We start from the raw sequence: 7,493 nt of genomic DNA on the forward strand, positions 1-7,493 counted from the left end.
AGTGTTCATCCAGGCTGCCAGGGCGGCGGCCAAGCTCATGCAGCAGGATCTGGGCACTAGGCAGATGGCCTATTGTCTGGAAAAGCTCGCCCAGTGGGTGAGAGATGAGTGGGGCCTGGGGGGGTCCCTGGACTAGAGTAGGGCACGATAGGCCTTTTCTTTTCGACCTGTCTCTGCCTTTGCTCGGCTCTTGGGGGCTTTTTATCTACGCCTTGCCTCACTCTTCTTCTTCTCCCAAACTCACACCCATGGCAGCCACAACCATCGGCACTTTTAACATCAACGGCTGTCGAGACCCGGTGAAGCGAGAGGCCGTGCTGGAGCTCCTGCGCCAGAAGCGGCTGGCTGTCGCCTTCCTCCAGGAGACGCACTCCAACAGGCACAACCAGTTGGCCTGGCGCGCTGCCTGGCAAGGCCAGGTGTTCTTGAGTCACGGCACCAACCTTAGTGCCGGGGTCGCAACTCTCCTATCATCACAACTGCACCATGACACGGCAGTGGCACGAGAGGTTGTCCCCGGCCGCCTGTTGACAGTTCGCGTCACCCTAGCGCAACACCATCTGCTGCTTGTCAACATCTATGCACTTTCTGATGGCCAGGAGAGGGTCACTTTCTTTGAGACCTTGGCCAGCCTTTTGCGCCAGGTCGGCGAGGACGATGACCTGGTTCTTGTAGGTGGGGACTTTAATTGTACCACCGATACCCTGCTCGACCGTACGGGGCCTGAGCCTCACCTGCCCTCAGCCCGCAAGCTGCAGTCCGTCTTGGAGACTGCAGGCCTCGTCGATGTCTGGCGAGCCCTGCACCCCGACGCATGCCAGTACACCTGGGCCAGGATGAGTGCCGGGGGTCTCACTATGGCCCGCTTCGACCGCATTTATGTCACCAGGCACCACCTGCCACTCCTACGCAGCGGCCGCATCGTTCCCTCGGGCCTGTCAGACCACGGCCTAGCTTTTTGTGAACTGAGCCTGCCAGGGAGAACCTGTGCACGAGCGCCTTATTGGTGCTTCAACGTCAGCTTGCTTCAAGACTCTTACTTCCGGGACTGCTTTCCCAATTTTTGGCAGGGCTGAGAGGCCACAAGACCGAATTATTCCTCCTGGAAGCTGTGCTGGGATGTGGGCAAGGTACAGATTTGGGCTTTTTGCCAGCAGTACACGCAGCTGGCCACCAATGAACTGCGCCGCCGTGTCAGAGAGCTGGAGGAGGACGTGGTGAAGCTCGAGGCTGCCCTGTTGGCAGCCGGCAGTGATGCGGTGCTGTGCGAGAGCCTCCGGTTCCGGAAGAAGTGCTTGCGTGACTTGGCGGAGAGTGCGGCCCGTGGAGCAAAGATCCGCGCCCGCTGCCAAGTGCTGGCCGAAATGGATGCCCCAACCCGCTTCTTTTTCAACCTGAAGCAACGGCGGGCAGCGAGCAAAGTCTTAGATCACCTCAAGACCTCTGAGGGCCAGGTCATCACTGACCCAGGTGAAGTACGTGAGCATGCTGTGGCTTTCTATCGTGACCTGTTTGCGGCTGAGCCATCCTGCCCTGACGCCGCGTGGGAACTCCATGTGGGCCTGCCGTGCCTTGGTGCCTTGGAGGCTAGCAAGCTTGAGCAGGGGTTGTCTCTGGCGGAGCTGGCGGCAGCCGCTGCTGGCCTCGCCTCCGGCAGGGCCCCGGGCCTCGACGGACTACCTGCGGAGTTCTACAAGGCTTTCTGGCCTCTTCTCGGCCCCGGCCTCCTGCGTGTTTTCCAGGAGAGTCTTGCCGACAAGGTCTTGCCGATCAGTTGCCGCCGTGCAGTGCTCACGCTGCTGCCCAAGAAAGGAGACCTTGGCTGCATTAAGAACTGGCGGCCAGACTCCCTGCTGTGCGCAGATTACAAGATCCTGGCCAAAGAGCTGGCCATCTGCCTCCGCGCTGTCATGGCCTCTGTCACTGGGGGAACCCCTGGTGCACAACCCAGCGCTGAGGCACCCCGTGCCGAACCTGGCCTCTGCCAATCTCACGGCCGCTCTCATTCTGAGCCACCTCCTTGACCCCGCTCGGTCAGCCCGAGGCCTTGAGCAGCCGGCTGGGCATGCGCTCCGTTCGCAGTGTGGGCCGTCTCCTGTGTGACATCCGGGCTGCCCTCCCATTGGAGGACCATCTCCGGGTGGGTCAGATCCCCTGCACTGAGGATGCCCTGAGCAAGGCTTTCCCTGCGTTACCAGTCGCCCCAGCCGTGGCCGACGATCTGGCCGGCGGCCCTGGCACCCTGCTGACACTCCCTGTGCCTCCTGACAGTGACACGGGTTGTCCTTTTGCTTCTCTGTCGCATAGACCTTTATACGCCTGGGTGGTTCATATCTGCCACGCCCAAGTGCTGGCGGGCCACCCCGATACACCATGGTGACGGCGCCTGGGGCCGCCAGTTTCCCCACCGGCCCACCCGGCGTCCTGGGCCCTCACCAGGCTGCTTTTTTGCTCTCTTTTGTGTGGAAGTTGAAGGTTTTGTTACGTGTATGATGGATGGAGCAGGGTCTGAATTGTTTATGACTGTGTGGCCGGCACACTGACCGTGTAATTAGCATGTAAAACACGATGTGAAATGCAGCGAAGGTGTCTGTCACGGTGTGATGTGTTGGTTGTTTGGTTTGGTTTGGTTTGGTAGTAAGTTGTTTGTGTTTTCGCTTTGTAAGCGGCCACCATTATTGTATACCTGAACCCCTGAATAAAGTAATTAAAAAGTCAAAGTCCTTCCTTCCACTTCGGATGCTTCAGACCAGGCTCACTTGGAGCTGAGTGAGGCGACCCTGAGTGTAAGACTCCCTGGCTTCCTATCTCTTTTCTTTTCTGACTCCCACCTATCTAAAGGTCTCTTGCTTCTGTTTATCTCCCTTTCTGATTCTTTTCTTGCATTTTCACAGGTTGTTTCCTTCCTTTTCTCCACGCTGTCTGTCTCTTCCCCCTTTACGTCCAGTTTCTTGGTTGCTACTTCACAGCTTTTTTCTTTACTGTTTCTTTTTCTTTCTTTCTCTCTTTTTTGCTTGTTTGTTGTGGGGAGTTATCTTTTTCTATATCTTGCCTTTTGAGGGGTGCTCTTAATCCCACCCTTTTTCTTTTTTTTCTGTTTCTGGTTTTTTCCTAACCCTCATAACCCATCCCCCCCTACTCTTTTTACTCCACCCTTTCCCCCCTCCCATTTAGTGTTTTTATGGTCACATTACCGACACTTATCCTTATAGTTAATACACATCTTTTTTTCATTCCCTCGGCTTTAGCTTTTGAAATTAACCCTGTCCTAGCAGGAATGGCTGCTCCTACACCCAGCAGCTGGCATGGGGATGCCTCTCAAAACCTCCTCCTCAGCCATGGCTTGAAGGTTCACACCCCTCCCTACATCAGGGTTGAGGTCTGCGTAGGTGCCCTAGCTGGTCTCCTGGGATAGCATAATACATTATGTGGGTTGTGTTAACATGGTCCCAGTGATTTACCTGAGCACTTCCACCCTGGTCAATGGTGTGCACGGAGGGCCTGGAAATCACGGGTGTACACTATCTTGCCATGCTCCTAAACACCCAGGCTGTGAGGGTGGTGATTTCCAGTGTGCCCCCACATGTGAACAAACAGGAGTTGGCCAAGGAACTCGAGCCCTATGGGGTTCCTACGAGTCCCTTTCACCGACTGATGATCAGAAGCAAGGACCCAAAGCTGACGCATGTCCTGCCTTCTTGAAGGCAGGTTTTCATGCTCCTCAGGGAGGGCTTGTGGTCTCCTTGAGCCTCACGATCAATGGGCAGAGGTTTGTAATTTAAATCTCCTTGGGGGGGACCACACGTTTCCAGTATGGTAGCTCTTCCCACCTAGCAGCCTGGTGCCCATGGGGGAAAGCAGCCAGAACATCAGTGACTGCAGAGGCGCCAACAGATGGTGCATCCACCTCTGGGACACAGGCCCTGCCCAGTGAGGCCGGGAGCTCTTCCCAACCTCCTTTCACCCCTGTTGTATCTGAGGGAACTGAGGTCTACAGTTTGGGAGCACCATCTAGCAGGGGGGCTGAGATATTCCCCAGCCCTCTCCCCTGCCCACTCCACCTATGGTGCCCACCCCCACAGTGCAGAGGCCCCACCAGGTGGAGGGGCTGATGCTTCCACTTGCCCCCTGGCTGCCCCAGCCGAGGTGGCTGGGATGGCCAGTGACTGGGGTGTCAAGGCCCTGTTGGACAATGGGGCTCAGACCTCCTCCCAGCCACTCTCCACAGTGGCTTTGTCTGAGATGGCTTGCCCTGGGGAGGTGGGTTGGAAGTGGTCTGGCCCATCCCCTACAAAAAGTGGGCACCCTGCCACTAGGAAGAAGAAGAACAATGAGAGGAAGGTGAAGGGAGCCTCTCGGGACACCCCATCCCCACTGGGACCCTCCTGTGCTGGCACCCCTGCTGGAGAGCCTGACGCCACTCTGGCTGTCATGCCAGCAACCCTGTAGCTCGTGACCATGGACGGGGACAACTTGGAGGTGGGGGAGGTGACAGCGGGGATCACCAACCCCTCACATGTCTCCCAACTTCTGGAATCAGGTAGCAGTAAAGTAACATAGAAGGCGTCTCTTCTGGAGGCCTGGCACAGGGGGCAGCAGAGGAGTCTGCTGACCTCTTGGTCACATCCCAGCCTGCTGGAGATCCAACTTTCTGACTGTTGCAAGTGACCTTGAAAGCAGAATGACCTCTTTTCCCCATCCAAGAAGGCAGGGATTGCTCTCCTGGAACCAGCCCTTGACCTGAATGATGAGAGGAGGCTAAAGTATCTAGACATTGAGGGTGTAGACACTGCTGTTGTGGGTGAGTTCCCATGGCCTTGCCGTCCTTCTGTGGCTTGGCACACTGCCTGGCAAGGCCACTTGTTCCTGAGCCATGGCACCAACCTTAGCACCGGAGTCATGACTCTCTTTTCACTACAAGTACAGCATGAAATGGTGGTGGCACAGGAGGTCATCCCCAGCCTCCAGCTGACTGTCCGCATCACCCTAGCACAATACCACCTGCTACTCATCAACGTCTATGCACCCACTGATGGCCAGGACATGGTCGCTTTCTTTGAGACCTTGGCCGCACTCCTGCACAACGCTAGTGAGGATGATGACCTGCTCATCATAGGAGGGGATTTTAATTGCACCATTGACACCTCACTTGATCACACAGGGCCTGAGCCTCACCTGCCCTCAGCCCACAAGCTGCAGTTTGCCCTGGAGACTGCAGGCTTCATTAACATCTGGCAAAACCTGCATCCTGATGCGTGCTAGTATACCTGGGCCAAGATGAGTGCTGGTGGTCTCACCATGGCTCGCCCTAACTGCCTTTATGTCAAGGTAGCTGCCTTCTGCCTACAAGCCCTTCAACAACTCCTCTATGGCAAGGAGAGCCTACCCTAGCAACAACTGGCATGCTGGTTCCTGCAGAGGGAGGGGGCCCTCAGCTTTGACCAGGAGCTCTTCCTGCTGGACCTCATGCTCCTGAACTGAGTGGTGCTTCTGGCTTTCTACTGTGGTATGGTATGAGCCTGGCAGGCTACCTTCCACCTCCAGCCCCAGCATCTGCAGTTCCCACAGCTGCTGAGGGAGCCCCTGGTGCACAACCCAGCCCTGAGGTGGCCCGTGATGAGCCTAGCCTCTGCCAGCCTCATGGCCACTTTCATCCCGGTGCATGTCCTCTGCCTGAGCCATCTTCTTGACCACGCTCAGTTGACCCGGCTCTCACCGGAGGTCCTGACCTCCCGGCTAGGCATGCACTTCGTCTGCAGTGTGGGCCATCTCCTGCGTGACATCCAGGCTGCCCTCCCACCAGAAGCAGAAGCCACCCTGGATGACCATCTCTGGGCACACCAGGTCCTCCACACCGTGAATGCCCCAAGTGAGGCTTTTCCTGCAGTGCCAGTCACCCCAGCCACGGCCAGTGAGCTGGCCGTGGGCCTGGTACCCTGCTGATGCTCCCTGTGCCTCCTGACAATGATACGGGTTCCCCTTTGCTGTTCTGTTGCGTAGAAGCCTATATGCCTGGATGGTCCATGTCCACCATGCCCAGGTGCTGGTGGGCTTCCCCAATACACCAAGGCAACAGTGCCTGGGGCCAGCCGATTACCAACCAGCCCACCCAGTTTGGCACACATTGTATAAGCTGCCAACCACCAAGAAGACTGGCATCCTGCACTGGTGGTTGCTGCACAGCATTCTAGCTACTGGCACATTTGTGGCCCTGTAACGGGGGGGCCTTCTTCGGGCCAATTTGCCATTGGCCCACCCACCTGTTTCTGGGCCAACCGCCCGCCTTCTCATCTGCCATGCCTTGATGATATTTAATTAGGATGTTAATTAGGCAGGAGGCTGCCCATTTTTTGCCCCGATGCCAGGGAGCACTATCTGTGGCTCCATTCCTCCCCTACACTGCAGCCCAAGCCTTGCAGATGGTTTTATAAATTTCACTTTATGTTGGGGTCTCAGCCACTGTGGGCTTACCCCACTCTTTCTCTAGCTAGACCTGTCAGTCAAAACCCACTAAACGGGGCTTTACTCCGAAGCTCTAGCTCTCTAACTCACTCAGGCTCAAGGCCCTCTGTTCCATGCTCTCCGTGACACCAGGCCCTTCTACACTGTGTGCCCCTGTAGCATCAGACTGTTGGGGCCTCAGCCCCCTTCAGCTTTGCCCCTCTTTCTGTAGTTAGGGCCTTTCACCTAAGTCCACCTGCTAGGATCTGGCTTCAAGGCTCCTATCTCCCCTTCAAGTAACTTTGGGCTCCTGGCCCTAGTGTGGCACCCCTAGTGCCGCAGGGCTTCCTGAACCCCACTATCACAGCATCCCTTGGCGATAATGAAGTCTCCTCCACCCCTACAGCCTCAGCCACAAACCACCAGCTTTTTTTTTTTTTAACATCCAAAATAAACCAGAGGCTCCTATGGCCATATGATGAAAATAATAATAAAGAAATAAGAGAGGCAATGTGCCCGCTTAGTTTATGTGATCATGCTTCTGGCTCACAGCATGGCATATTCTTCCCAAAGAGGCTGCTGCAGCTGTACTATAGTCATCGGGAGTCCCCCTCTCTGCTGCCTCTCTGGTCTTCTCCACTTGCAGTTTATAGGGTTCTGGCCTTCCCCTTCTTCTCACCTGACCAACTGGCAGAGTTCAATCCTTAACCCCTACTTGACCAGCTGGCCATGCCCAGAAGGTTCTGGATTTAAAGGGCCCACCCTGATTCTTGGTAACAGGGTTAGGGTTCCAAGTTACAGTCCCACTTTGACCCAGCCACCTTGATGGCATGCCCCTTCTGCTCCATGAGCACTGAGAACCTCTTTCATGCCTTCAACTTCCCCACCCGCCCCCCCGGCAGCCGCTCTTTGTCACCCTCGAGCCACTACTGCAGGCACTGGACAGGAGCCTCTTGAGGACCATCTACATGTGCTCCTACCCGTACCCGGTGGCCGAGTGGGGCACCGTCTGCCTGGCCAGCTTTCTACTGGGCCAGGCCAAGATGGCCATC

The sequence above is a fragment of the Crocodylus siamensis genome, chromosome 1 (assembly GCF_052110815.1).
Source record: "Crocodylus siamensis isolate JL-2025a chromosome 1, ASM5211081v1, whole genome shotgun sequence".
Classification (NCBI taxonomy): domain Eukaryota; kingdom Metazoa; phylum Chordata; order Crocodylia; family Crocodylidae; genus Crocodylus; species Crocodylus siamensis.